The sequence below is a fragment of the Solanum pennellii genome, chromosome 1 (assembly GCF_001406875.1).
Source record: "Solanum pennellii chromosome 1, SPENNV200".
In the NCBI taxonomy this organism is placed as follows: Eukaryota; Viridiplantae; Streptophyta; class Magnoliopsida; order Solanales; family Solanaceae; genus Solanum; species Solanum pennellii.
In genome coordinates this window covers 69,086,873-69,102,396 of record NC_028637.1, presented here as the reverse complement: position 1 = coordinate 69,102,396, position 15,524 = coordinate 69,086,873, and the positions used below count along the sequence as shown (strand labels likewise).

At 31.3% G+C, this 15,524-nt stretch overlaps 1 long non-coding RNA gene across 4 annotated transcripts; it reads right to left on the bottom strand.

The window, feature by feature from the left end:
* Positions 1–3,303: 3,303 nt before the first annotated feature.
* On the bottom strand, positions 3,304–13,969 carry LOC107014859. 4 transcript variants are annotated; one of them, XR_003575307.1, is made up of 5 exons: positions 13,370–13,969; positions 13,084–13,191; positions 11,382–11,635; positions 6,199–6,270; positions 3,304–3,527 (listed from the first exon to the last, which is right to left on the bottom strand). It is a non-coding gene; the product is annotated as an uncharacterized LOC107014859 (long non-coding RNA). The 4 variants fall into 4 exon arrangements; XR_003575303.1 differs by having other exon boundaries at positions 11,382–11,536; positions 13,370–13,968; XR_003575318.1 differs by lacking the exon at positions 11,382–11,635 and adding an exon at positions 9,602–9,710 and having other exon boundaries at positions 13,370–13,968.
* Positions 13,970–15,524: the final 1,555 nt, after the last annotated feature.

Here is a 15,524-nt window from a genome sequence, read left to right as displayed (position 1 = left end):
TCCATACTTTAGTGCATTAAATGTGCTAACCCCTTCTTTTTCCTTTTTGACTAAAGTGTAGGGATTGGAGTTCTTGATATGCCTTGGATGATGGATAGGTTTATAAGGGTTGAAGATAAAGCTTTAGTGAGCATCATAGATTCGAGGGCAAGACCCACTTGTTCCTTTTAAGTCTTCATTTCAAGTATTTTATGGGCTTAATCCTATATGGTGTATTCTAAAGTATAGATGGTTTAATGAACATTTTAAAGGTAGAATTATTTTAAAAATTTTAAATTCATACTTATTTTGAGTATCGTATGCAATAATTGATACGTGTGGCATGTATGAGAGCTCCGAGAGGTCCATTACGCCTTGTAACTTTAAGGAGGTGCTCCCCGGTCATTACAAACTTGGTATCATAGTCAGGTTATAGGAGTGTCTTAGGTTGTCTGAAAAATCACATCTAGTAGAGTCTTGTTTATAATGTAAAGAGCGCCACATTGTGAATAAAAGACTATTGGGTGCTAAGAAAGTTTCACTTCTTCATTCTTATAATCATGTCTAAGAGTTGTGGCTTATGCTATCTTTCCGTTGCTTCTTCTATGATGGTCTTTAGAGTGTCGCCTTTGAGAAGTTTGGTTGTAGAGGTTGAGGGAGAGTAAAAGAGGTTATGTGTGAATTTTTAGATGGGATATGGGAGGTTGAGATGATGACCTTAGTGTGATGATTAAGGAGATTTGATGATGCTTTGATCCGACCTTAGAGAGGGAGGAGGTGATATTTGAAAGACTTAGTTTGAGTTTCTCCTAGTAAGGGATGTTGTAGCTAGATGATGAGACTTTTGAGAGTCTAGAGTGTTCATGGGATAGGCTTGATGTTGGCTCATCAAGGGGAATAGTGACTTGAAGAATTGGGTTAGAATGGTATTGGTAAGGTTGGTGGTTTCTTGAAAGATATCCTTATAGTATGTCCATATTCACCTTACATGGGTTTCTTCAGAGTGGAGGAGAATGGTGAATAGTAAGGGTGCCGAGAGTGAGATATCCTTATATTTTCCTTATATAACTACTCAAACCTAAAACTAAGAGTTCCTAGTATCTTGGTTCATGTTGGAGTCTTTTGTGAAAAACAAGTTTCCAAATATCCTCCTTATGATATGCATGTTTTGGTTGAATTCTTTTGCTAATGAGAAAATGATTTTTGATGCATGTATTCCCTCATGTTCATGTGCATTTAGTGTAGATTGTCTATTTGCTTCCTGAGTGAAATAGTGAGCATGCCTAAATTTTTTCATGAGTTAACTTGTTGAGCATGCCTAATATGTTATAAAAAGATTTACATGTTAAACCTTTATGAAGAAATTTCATTGAATGTGCCTTATTGAAATTTTGCATGATTATGTTTTGATGAGAAATTGCATGATGTGCTAAGGGATGTTCAAATTAGCATGATGTAAATTGGAGTAGGAAGTTCCTCCAATAGAATGAGAAATGGTAAAGAATGATGCATAAGGAGTTGGTAAATGTAGTTCTACTTTCTTGAATTGCATGAAGTTGTTTGAACCTTTTTGTTGTGGAGTGATGATCCTCATAACTATGTATATGGTTTATGATAATGCATGCATAAGTTTATAAGTTTTTTCCTTTGGTTGTTATTTAAGTGCAAAGTGTCATTCGAGGAAAAATGTTCTTAAGTGGGGGATATTGATACAACCCTAAAAATGGACTAGATTGAACTAGAGCTTCACTTGTGGTTTAAGGGCTTTTAACTAGCGAATTGAATGTGTAAATGTGTTTATAGGTCAGTCCGGTTAATTTTGAAATCAAATGTCAAGGAAAGACCAAGACGTTCGAAGACTAGTCCTTTATGTGCTTGTGTGTTCTAGTGTGCCTTCGAATGTTTCATGAGTTTTTCGGTTTCTATATTGATAGAAGGTGACCCTAGACCTAGATTATTATGTTTAGGTGTTTAACATCTGGGTACAACTCCACCAAGGACCCACAAGGGGCCCTAGAGGAGGACCCCATCTCTTAGCTAGGATGCTGCAAGGCAGTATCAAACGACAGACACAAGGGACAGCAAGTCAACCTTGGGCATCGATTGCACCTGAAGGGACTGAAAGTTGGTGATTCTATGACCCAAATGATGCACCCCAATGACGAGGTGTCATTCAATTTACCGCTAGTAGATGATATGGCGTCATTTGGTCCTGCAAATTCCTGCTGCAACTCGGCCATGTTAGTTGTGATATGGTTATTCACCCCAAGTCTTTTAAAATGTATGGACGGTTGTTTTAGTTTGAGAGTATTAAAGTTTCCAAACCCTATTTTAGACCCTAAAACCTAAATCAAAACCCTTCCTTCAAAACGTTCTCTCCAAAAACTTCATGAAAGCTCATGGTCAAGATCGAGCTATGATGGTAGATTCTAATGGAGTTCTTCGAATTGCTTTGGATTTATTCTAATAAGGTACGGGAGTTCTTTATTTAAGGATTTATATCACCTTAGAGACAATTTCAAAGTGATTTCAAAGTTCATGAAAACGTCCAATTTCTACTCTAAGTCATGGTTTCTTGCGTGAAACGTTTTCAAATTATTAGATATGATAAAATTGATGTTTTCCTATGAAAATCTCTATGAACCCTTGATCTTCTCAAATCTCTAAATTTTGCTTATGAATGATTTTATGAGTTATGATCTAATGATGATAGAATTAAGTTAAGGTTATGTGGTTATGTTGATTTATATGGTTAATTATGTAATCAAATTGTGAATTGTTGGAGATGTTAAATAATGGTGATCTTGGATATTTGATGAAAGTAAGTTGACCTAATTCCCTGAGTTAATTTAGAATAGATATAAAGATTCTATTGATTGGTATGATGATGATCATGGCCTTGTCAACATTATTATGTGAATTGTAGTAGCATCGTGTTAGGATTCGTGTGAAGGTATAATGTGATGTTGGTTGTATTAAATAATGTGACTATATGTAAGGTATTATGGCTTATATGAATGCATAAAGTGAAGGATGATGTGACGTATTTGTGATCTTGTATATTTTGAATGTATAAAGTGAAGGTGCTCATATGATGTCTATATGATCTAGAATGAGTGTTATAATATTATGAATCTTTTCTAATTGACGATATGTGATAATGAAGGACTAAGAAGTGTCCTGTCATGACCCAAAGTACACCATAGAACTTAAGGCATCCTTCAAGTTGGAACATGGCGTTCTTTACCTCTCAGAGGTCTTGTACAATCCTTATATGTCATTCATTGAATATATACGTAAAGTAGTGTGAAATTAAAACTTTTCTTTCAAAACATACTGCGGAATTATTTCATAAAACTTCTAAGATATGTCTCAACAACAATTTATTACATCATGAGTACAATAGTCTTTGCCCAGAACCCATAAAAAGTCTAACATAGAAAAGAACATAAAGACATCATAGTGGTGGTGTCATCAACTCACCAATGTTCACCTTTTGAAAGCCTTGGAAACTCTACCCTTGCAAGCAACTCAATATCCTCAAAACCCTGCATTGGATTAGAATGTAGGCAAAATATGTGTTAGTACGAAATGTACCAAGTATGAAAACTATCATATCATAGCATAAGATATCTCAAAGGGTTAATCAATAATAGATATAATCATAAGAGATAAAGCATAAGCATAACATGAATAACATAAGCATAATGAAGCATCATAAAGCATATAAGAGTTCATACTTAACTCATTGTCCTTCTTACTTAAATGAACTACTTCATAAGCCACCTCAAAATATACTTGTGCAAAACTAAGGTAGCATCCCATACTACTACCAGAGCTAAGTACACCTCTTTGGTCATTCTTGATCATAATCCACTATCATAATTAAGACCTATATTCATCATAATATATGAGCACTATGCCCTTAGTCCACCTCAAAACACACTTGTGCAATAAATGTGAAGCATCCCATTCTACCTCACACACCAAGCATATCTTGAAGTTACTCTATTCCCTTTCATTTTAGCTTAGGACTCTTCTATAGACCTAATTTATATTGACAAGGAACTATCATCTTAATCAATCATGTCATGAAATGCAACTATAGTCACTATCCAAGCTAAGCATACATATCATAAGGGTCATGTCATAGATAGATTCAAATCATACTTGTGCAATGTATGGATAGCGTCCCATACTACCATCCACACTAAGTACTTATATACACTAACCTAATCCAAAGATAACTTATCTTGCAACCTTGTCTATTAAGATCAACTTACTATCATAATAGACCTACCACCATGGAAATTTACTAATCATACTAACCAATCTAACTAAGGAAGGATACAACCATCCTAACAACCATTCAACCAATCATATAGATGCAATCTAGTTCATTGGGGAGCATGAATCCTCAACCCTAAGCTATTATGAGAACTAATCCCAAGCTAATTCATGTAATGCACCTTGCATGCAAGACAAGATATCATGAAATGCACCTAGCATGCAATTCAAGCTATCATTAAGAGAATATAGTCCTTTCCCTAAAGATACCATGAAATTGTTTGGGCCAAACCAAGTCAAACTATCATGATGAAGCATCCTAGAAACACAAAACCAAGCAAAACATGAGAGAGTTTATTTCCTCCATCCCAAGCTACCATGAAGTTCATCAGCTCAAGCTACCATGAGTGATTCAACTTAAGCTTCCATGAATGATTCAACATATCAAGCTACCATGAGTATTTCAACCCAAGCCACTTTGAGATTTACTATCTCAATCTACCCTTGAGATATACCATTTCAAGATATCATGCATTGGTCTTGTTTCACCAATTCTATCACCAAAGAAGTTATCATAAAATCCATCTTCAAGATAATCTATTCCATCATGTCTTGATTCATTTTAGGTTATTAGGTCAACCTAAAGTCTATCTATGTGAGAGAACTTGCTTCTCCTATCATATTCATGTGTAAGTGTAGAAGAAAATATCATCATAATCCCTTCATAATGACTTCACCCCTAAGCCCTAGCATCAACGGCATACGATCCCATAAATGATTTCTAACTTCAACTCATCATGATCTATGTTCAGTTACATGTGTACTTAATTTAGTTATATGATTAGAAGGTAAGTCTAGGCATACATGATCATATAGGTTCAATTCAAATTTTACAAATCAAGACCAACCTAGATAAATTAGGATTAGTTCAATTCATATCTAGGTTATTCAATCATAATCAAGCACTCTAGCTGGCCCACCGCCCCAAGGCCCTACGAATAGAGACTGCCCTGTGGGGCTATGGAAGGGGTGGCACCCCAAGGCCGTACGAATAGGTGTTCTCAATTTTTCTCCTTTGTTTTTCATCTCTATACCCTCAAAAATTTTTATGGTTCTTTCCCCAAACATATAGGATCATTAGTACCCTAATTACCTTATTGCTTTAACTCAAAAGAAACTCGTAAACACGAATCAAATCAATACTAGGCATCCTACAACTCAACCAACAAGAATTCAACAATGTTCTTCAATAACTTCACTTTTTATCATTCAAACTTACTCAAATTGCTGAATTTAAACAAGTTGGTCTGTGGGTGAACTGATCCAACACAAGATGATCTCACATATGTTTTTAGGGATCACCCCGATGAATTCCACAACCCGAACTTCTACGATTTGGACTGTTCTTGCTTCTTGTTCTCCTTTCTCCTCTTTTTTTCTCTTCTTTTAAAACCCTAACTTATTTTTTAAAAGCATAAAATGAATAAGATCATTTTAGACCCCATTTTATTACCCAAAAACAAACTAATTAGGTTGTATAAGGAAAAGACCAAAACAGCCTTTAAAATCCTGAATTGGACATTTCCTTGATCCGACAGCCAAACTTCTACAGGGCATATCTCACTCATACGATATCGAATTTGCGCAATCTCGGTGGCGTTGGAAAGATCTCTCCAATGGATTTCCAATCATATAAAGAACTACCTCTAACTCATACCGATCTAGGATTTATGTCCATTGAAGTTAACAAAAAATTCACTTTTTCCTAACATAAGAAAATTTTCGAATTTTAATCCTTTCCAAAACTGACCATTTAAACTTCTAAGTTTCTTCCTAGCTATTTTAATTTGAAAGATGTTACATATGTAATACTAATGAAGTACTATACAAGCTCATATAAGATAAACGAGAAAACAAAAAATCATAGCATACCTTGAATCAAGCCTCCGAAGCTCTATTGAACATGAGTCATCCCTTTTTTATGAATATTGGCTTGATACTAGCCTAAAATAATAAAAAAAAAATATCCCATCAATGAATAATGACCTATAAATACTCGATTATAATCAAATCCTAACTCAATGTGATTTCTATGATTTTCTTTACAAAAACTAGGGTTTTGCACCATTAATTCAAGTCAAACTCTCTCTAAGGTCACCCAACAAGGATTTAAGGCCAAAGAATCACAATAATAAGGTAGGGGAATGAATTAGTTATCTTTGCCGAAGAATTTAGTAGAAAAGTGAAGAAAATCACTTTTCTCTGCCAAAAATGAGCTTCATAGAATAATGCGTTCTTTAAGGGAGTTTCAACATAAATTGTTATTTAACCCCGCTATAGCAACCTAATCCACTATAGCTTCTCCGTAATTGCATGAACACCCACAATGGGAGGATTTAATTCCAGGAAAATAGCAATGTGACACCCGTTATATCTGATCGCATCAAACAAAAACTTAGAATTCTCCAAAAAAGTTGGTGATGAATCAGAGAGAGACTTTAGACTCATATTATGTTTTTGGTTCACCAATGTCCATTTCTCATTCTAATTTGTTTGAATTTAATCTATGAGAGTTTAAGTACAAAATGAGGACAAAAGAAAGAAAAAGAATTCAAATTCACATAATATCTGAAGTGTTCAAATTTAAAATACTTTTTAATATATTAAAACATATAATGTGATTGTCGACGCCATGATTGTAAATTATTCCATGTCTTCATATTTCTTTCTTCTTTTGTAAAAAATTCTAGTTCCCACATTTTAAAAGTTGCCTACATATCAAGACTTTTGTTGTCCAATGAGAAAAGTGTTTTATAAAAGTTGTGTCAAAACTCAATATATATGTATTCCTTCCATAAGATGTGGCTATATTAGATCCTTCTCGATTTGTGGTGTATACCTATACAAAAGTAGTAATTTTTTATGTCTATAAATCATAATTACATATAAATACTCTTGTCTCATTTCGCTGTTTCACAATTAATTTGTTTCTACAAACTCTTATGTAATTAAAGATGAGATAGTTTATTTGGTACATAATAGCAATGTAATAAGAATAGAAGCTAATGATTAAATAAGCAAAATAACAACACGTTATAGGAAGGGGAAATTTTCTTCTTTATAGAAGAAAGCATTTTATTACTATGAACTGTAGCGATTCCATCGAGCATGAAAAACATCCAAAATACATCTTCTTGAATACAATTCCAACAAAGAGATGATCGATGTTGTAACGTGTTCTTATAAAACTCATTCCTAAATTATGTCAAGAAAGGTTGTTTGCACTATAATATATTGGATATTTTTATGGCTAATTGAAGTTTTTGGATTAGCAGTATTCATAATTAAGATTTGTGGGTCTTGATTCAACTAATTTGCAACTAATTTATATTAGTAAGACTCTTTTTTATTCATCCAGTTGAAATCACTGCATTACTTTTAATAGGTATAATATTCTTGAATTGTGACACTTAATTGCTGCCACAAATTGAGATAAATAAGCTACACTCAAGTGCTAACATGTTTCTTGTTAAGACCTAACGTAGTCAATTCTTTGCCTAAACATGCAAACTAAACATTCTGCGGATAATGTTGGGTTCAACACTGTATACTTCTTGACTTATAGTGAAGAGCATTTTGCTCCATATACATAGTTTATGAGGTACATTGGTTCAAAAGATTGTGGTAGGGCTGGAAATTTTGGTAATGGAACCACCTTATTCTTAGTGTCACCTTGTAACTTGCTTATGACAGTTCTGAAAAGTGTTAATCCAAACATTAAAATCACACCATAAATTTATCACAGATGAACAAATTTTAGAACCCTCTTAAAACAGTTAGTTATACAAAGAATAAGAAGGTTACATCACCGAATATTGCAACCCTAGCACAACTGTTAGAACACATTTACCTCATTAAATCTTTATACAAAGCAAATTCCTCTCACTATAACGCAAGAAGCAAACAACGTGAACTCAACATCATTCATGCAGTGCTTAGTTAGCATGTCTTGTCTCTATCTAGCACAGTAATTGACTACGCAAGATCTTTAAAATGAAATATGTCAGTACTTGAGTGTAGCTTATTTATTTTAAATTTATGACAATATTTAAGTATTAAAATTTAAGGTTATTAAAACCATAAAGAGTAATATAAAATGCAACTGAATGAAGGAAAATTGATAAGAATTAAATATATTAATTTTAGATTAGTTGAACCAAGACTCAAAAAAGCATAATTAAGAAGAAAACTAATCCTGAAACTTCAATTATCCTTAGAAAGATTAAACATATGCTTGTGCAAAACGCCTTTCTTGACATACTATTCGAATGTTTGAATAACAAGATATCATCCCATAGAGCATCATCTAACAGGAATTATTGTTATATCCCTAATATTTTGAAATAAGTTGCAACATTTTGTAACTCAAATAGCAACTTATTGATTTAAATAATTTCAAATTTTAGAGTCACCATCTATTTTAGGAAAAATATGAAACATGTTAATTAATTAATAAATATATACTAATATACAAAAATCAATTAGATTCTAGGTAAGGGTTCAAATGATCACGAAAAAAAAATTAACACCCTTCAGAATCCACAATTGTGGGTCCCGACTGAACTCATTTTTTAATTGAGGTGGTGATATAAATTAGTTTCACAATTATACTAACATTAAATATGTATATATAAATAATATAGCAAAAATTAATGTGACATTTGGTGAAATATTTACCGATTGTCAATAATATAGATAATGATAGATAAAACATTCAAAAAGTATTCAAACTTTTCATTCAAATAACTTCAATGGAAAACTAGATACTTGTAATAAACACTTAAGAAAAGTATTACAACTGCATTTAAATGAATCAAAAGAAATAATAACAATAATAATAAATAAATTTTAAAAACTCATTTTTTCTATACTTGAGTGAGGTCTTAAAATTCCAAAAAAAAAACAAAACATCATCGGCCATTGACAAAATATTCATTTGGTTTTATAATAAAAGAATCAAATGAATCATTATTATCTATAATAAGCTATGTATAATGTGTCTGGTAGTAAATAGTTAATGTTGAAAACATCTAAAACAATGACAAATAAGCAATATAAAGTAGCAATTAAGTAACACACATTCACTATATAAAAAAATGATAGAAAATAACAAAGTAACAGAATCAAATTATTGCAAAACCTAAACTATAAAAATATAAAGAAAAATCATATATGCTTTAAAAAAATATAACCATGGTAAATAAAACCACATCTACCATACAAGACATGAAATACCAATTAAATATCAAAGGTGAAACAGATCAGAGATACTAACAAAATTGCGCTGGAGAAGAAGTCTATAGGTAAAGTTAATTTTTCATGTAATCGCTGAATCTTTGACTCTCTATAAAAATCTCAATAGTGTACATCACCGGAGTTTTTACCTGTAAAAAAAACTTTAGTTGGGAGATAGGGATAAAGTACGTTAGTTGGGTCTCTGGAGTTGTGGTGGTTTGATTATATCTTTAATGGTGTTCCCGAGAAAGTTCATCGGAACATTTTTCGTTGGGGTTTTAACATGACATTTGAATCAATCGATAGATCTTGAAGATATCTACAGTCCTATATTAGATCCTTATGAATTTTGTGGTGTATACCTTTACAAAAGGAATACTTTTTTATGTATATAAATCATAATTTCACATAGACACTCTTTGTCTTATTTTACTGATTAAAAATCAATCGTCGATGCAAACTCTAATGTAAGTATACAAAATAACAGTGCAATAAGAGTATGAAGCTAATGAGTAAATAAGAAATAACAACACGTGATAGGAAGGGAAATTATGCTTCTTCTTCGAAGAAAGCATTTTATTACTATGAATTTTTGCAATTCCATCGAGCATGAAAAACTTTCAAAATACATTTTGTTGAATATAATTCCAATTAGGTGATGATCGGTGGAATTGCAGTATGTTGTTATAAAACTCATTCCTAAATTTTTTCAATAAAGGTTGTTAGCACAATCATGTATTGGATATTTTTATTGCTAACTGAAGTTTTAGGATTAGCCGTATTCTTGAATAATAACAAATACACATATTCCTCAACGTTATAGAAGATTTGGATAAATGGTAATCCCGCTAAGTAAAAAGACTAAGTGGGTGATGTAAATTATTATGGTCATTCTCAAGCGAATCTTGTGAATAAAATGTGAAAGTTAAAAAAAATTAGTGTTAGATTTTCGTAATGATGAGTTGTGTTACTACACTAAATGGAGAAGAAGAATATTCATCTAAATTGGTGATTCTAGAACTACTTAAGTTCTTAGAATAAAAAAAATTTCTTATTAAACTCACATATAAGAATATTAGCATTATTTGAGTTGGTACATGAATATTAAAATTCGTGCAATTTGATTCTTGTGAAAAATATTTTAATGTATAGAACTTATGGATAATGAATGTTATATTATGAAATACTTTGAAGTGTAGGGGTATGTTACTTATGTTATGTTACATGATCCTAAAAAAATGTATAAGGAAAAATATGATCTATTGTTTTAATTGTATGTCAATAAATGTTGCATTTACATAGGTGTGATAGTTAATTCTTATTTGATTGGATGTTAATGTTAGAAGAGGAAGAAAATTGTTGAGGTTTTAAAAGAAGTGATCATATTATTCATGTTCTTATTGAAAATTATATTGCTTCTTGATGCATTATGTTGGAAAGTGTATTTGATAATACAAGAGAGGTACGATAAGACAATATTGAATAACTGAATAGTTTTTTGTACAAAAGGGTACAATATATTATGAAAAAGGCAAAAGAAGTTGGTATATTTTATGGATGTCATAAAATAAAAATAATTAATTAGAATTAGTTGTTGTGGAGTTGATTGGTGATGAGACTAAGTGGTTAGTTCAACTCTTAGTATGTATTCTGATTGCAATAAAATAAATTTTTATGTGACTAAATTGAAACATGTTTTTGAGACAGAATTTGAAAAAGCAGATGTAGTAAGATGAATTATTTATGAAAATAAATTATGTGTAGTCGGAGGTAAATCTGATCAATTCACATACTAATGAAATATTGAGGGAAGTAAAGACCTTTAGTCATTTGAGAAGATCAACAATGATGGTAACCCAACATATGAGATTAGAGATTCCATGAGGTTCATATGGGTAATAACAAGTCGTTAGTAAATCAAGTAAACACTTTAAAGTTTTGTCCCTCCTATGATGTGTGAATATAGTATGATAATCTGCAAAGCAAAGTGATGCAGAGTTAGAGAGCTCTTAATCCAAGTCATATCCTTTATAGGTGGTGTATTTGCTCCGCAGAATACACTTGATGATTGGACCTGTATGAGTGTGAAGTGGTGCCGAATAAATATTAATATACGAAATCAATTAAATTCTAGGTACGGGTTCATATGATCCTTTTTGAAAGGAGTTAGAAACCTTGAGAATCAACAATTGTGGGTCCCAATTGAACTCATTTTTTTAATTGAGGAGGAGATAAAAATTAATTTCACAATTATACTAACATGAAATATGTATATATAAATAATATAGTAAAATTTAAACGTAAAATATAGTGAAATATTTACCAATTGTCAATAATATAGATAATTATGGATAAATTATTCAAAATGTATTCAACCTTTTCTTTCAAATTTCTTCAATGGAAAACAATTCTATATACTTGTAATAAACACTTAAGCAAAGTATTATAGCTGAAATTAATATGAATAATACTAATAATAATAATAATAATAATAATAATAATAATAAATAAATAAAAAAAAAGAAGAAGAAGAAGAAGAAGAAGAATACGAATAATACATAAATAAGTAAAAATAATACTCGTTTTATGTATACCTGCGTGAGGTTTTAAAATTTGGGGGAAAAAAGAAAATCGTCTTTGGCCATTGGCAAAATATTCCTTCAATTTATAACAAAAGAATCAAATGAATCATTATTATCAAGGGATAATGCACAGATACCCCCCTCAACATATGCCCAAAATTTCAGAGACACACTTATACTATACTAAGATCGTATTACCCCCCTGAACTTATTTTATTAATAATATTCTATCCCTTTTCAGCCTATGTGGCATTATCTTGTGGGTCCAACGCTGGTTGACATTTTTTTCAAGCTAATGTCACGTAGGCCAAAAAGGGGTAGAAAATTACTTATAAATAAGTTCAGGGGATAATAGGACCTTAGTATAGCATAAGTGTGTCTCTGGGATTTCGATCATAGGTTGAGGGGGTACTTGTGCATATTTCTTATTATCAATAATAAGCTATCTATAATTCTTTTTGATCACATGAGAAATACAATGTCGCATTTTCAAATAATTGTCAACGAATGATAGTGGTCTAATGAGTGAAGGATCAAAGTTTCACAAATAAATAACAAGTTCCAGCCACAAAAAGGTCCTCAACAATGTGTTGGTAGTAGATGATTAATGTTGAAAACATTCAAAACAACGAAAAATAAGCAATATACAAAAGCAATTAAATAACAAACATTCACTATATAGAAAAATGATAGAAAATAACAAAGTAACATAATCAAATTAACACAAAAATAAGCACTAAATTGCAAAAGCAAACACATAAAAATATAAATAAAATATAAATATGTTGTAAAAAAATATAACCATGGTAAATAAAAAAACACATCTAGCATACAAGACATAAAATAGGAAGAAAATATAAAAGGTGAAACAGATCATCTAGCATACAAGACATAAAATAGAAATAGAATATAAAAGGTGAAACACATCAGAGATACTAACAAAATTGTGTTGGAGAAAATATTTTAGGTAAAGTTGATTTTTGATGTAATCTTCGAATCTTTGACTCTCTATCCAAATCTCAATAGTGAGCACAGTCGGGATTTTGACCTGTAACCAAAAAAACGCTTTAGTTGGAGGATAGGGGAAGAAGATGTTAGTTGGGTCTCTGGAGTTGTGGTTGTTTGATCTCGTTAGTGGCTTTGTCGAGAAAGTTCATCAGAACATTTTTTTGGCGTTTTAAGATGAAATTTGTATCAATCGACAAATATTGAAGAGATCTACATACCTATGCACGTTGTGTGGGATAAAGATGACTTAAACTTTTGAATCGTAGAAAGAAAGTGACAGATCTATGGTATTTGGTTAAGATTAAAAGGAAATTATTTGTGGGTCAATGTAAAAGATGGTGAGAGGAAGAGCGGTAAATTTAGGGGCCATTTTGAGGTTGACGGATGGATGACTGGTGGCAATGAGCGGTGATAGGTTCGCTGTGAAACTTCTCACAAGAAAATCAGCATGAAATTTATATCAATATTAGATATTGAAGAGACCTATATGTCTATATGTAAGTTGTGTGGTATGAAGATGACCTGAACAATATGAATTTAAAAAGAAAATTGATTTTGGTGTTTGATTTGTCTCACATCTATGGAGCTCGGCTAAGAATCAGTGGAATTGAGAATTCTTGAATCCATCTAGAGTGTAAGAGGCACAAGTGGTGAAACTTTGGATCAATTTGTAGATGACAGATGTAGTCTAGTAATTGTGGGCAGTGATCCGACCACAACAAAAAGGAAGGAGAAAAAGATGAAAACGTGAAATTCATCCGCCTCTTTTATTTGGAGAGAAGAAGAGTGTTAAAAGGTAACAAAGTCACCCTACTTACAAACCAGGGGCTTCAAAAATTAATTTTAGAGATGTCAATATGGGCTAGTCCACCCCATCTGGGCTAATCGATGCAAACTCTGAAATTTTACGGGTCAGAAAATGGTCCGCCCAGCCCACAGGCATGTTGGCTATGGGCTTTGTCGGTCTGCCCTCTTTTAAAAAAATATGTTTTTCATGATTTTTTAAATTAAATTATAATTTTAAAAATATATCATATATAATTAAATATCGTCAAGACAATATTACATGGTGTTAGTGTTACTACTTACTAATAAAATTCGTAATTGAAATTGTCTTTATAATATTTATTAAGTTTAATTTCAAGTAAAATCATAAATAGATAAATAGAAATAGTAACTTAATTTTATTCCAATTATCTTAATAAATTAAAACACAATTTATGACACGATTTCATAGGCTACTATGTTGTGATTCCATAAAAAAATTAGGAAAATTTTAATTTATGTAGTACATATTTTATAAACATAATTTGCATTTTAAATTGTACTATTTCAAACACTAAACAAATTTGTAGTTTAAACACAAGTTATTTTTCATACTTATTTTTTTTATTATTATTATTAATTTTATTTGGCCCATGGGTCCCTATTTGTATTTCTCAAGATCCAAAAATCGACATACTTATTTAGGTCGGGATAAAAAGTCCTTTTCTGAAATGGGCTCCAAAATTTGTTGCTTAGCCCTATCAAATCATGGGTTAGGTGCCCAAGGGGTTAGCCCGTATTGGCGGGTCCAATTAATGTCTCTTTATTTGCATTACTTTATGTGCATTTGATATTATTGAGAGACTTTTCTAAAAATAATAAATATGAAGAAGTTATATAGAATGTTATTAATGTCATGTAAATATGTTATTCAAATAAAAATAATAATTTTGATGAAACTAAAAGTTTAATTAGATACAACACACTGTAAAAAGCATAATGTAATAAAATTAATCAAAAAATAGATTAAATTCCTAATTTTAAAAATAAGGATATTTATCATTAAATCGTAAAAACAATATATAAAAAAATAATTCTTACTATTTGATTAATTAAATACATAGAATTATTAATTTTAAAAATATCGGGTTAAAACTGGGTGTCCACAATTATTTCCAAGGAATGGTAGCTTGGCGTTTGGTGATGCTTGATGGAATTTCAACAAATCTTATAAATATAGGTTTTAACTTCTATGAATAAGACTTTTCACCTCTTATAATGTGTTTTTATTCTTCTTATTTAATTATCCGCTTCATGTTCTTCCATCATTAATTTTTCCCAATATTTATTGGTGATGGTGATTTTAAAGTAAGCACACCATATAACTAATGGTACATCTTTACGAACCAAAGTCCAATCAACTTCAATATGTCGATGTATCACAATTACATCCTCTCAAGTTGCATTTGATGAGACGAAAAGGTATCAAAAATAAAGTATAATCATGTTACTCAAGAAGAATTGATGTTGCCTTTAGTACTTGCATCAATAATGTTTGTATTAGTTGTACATAGATTATTTCTCATGCACTATCTAGTTTGGTGCATT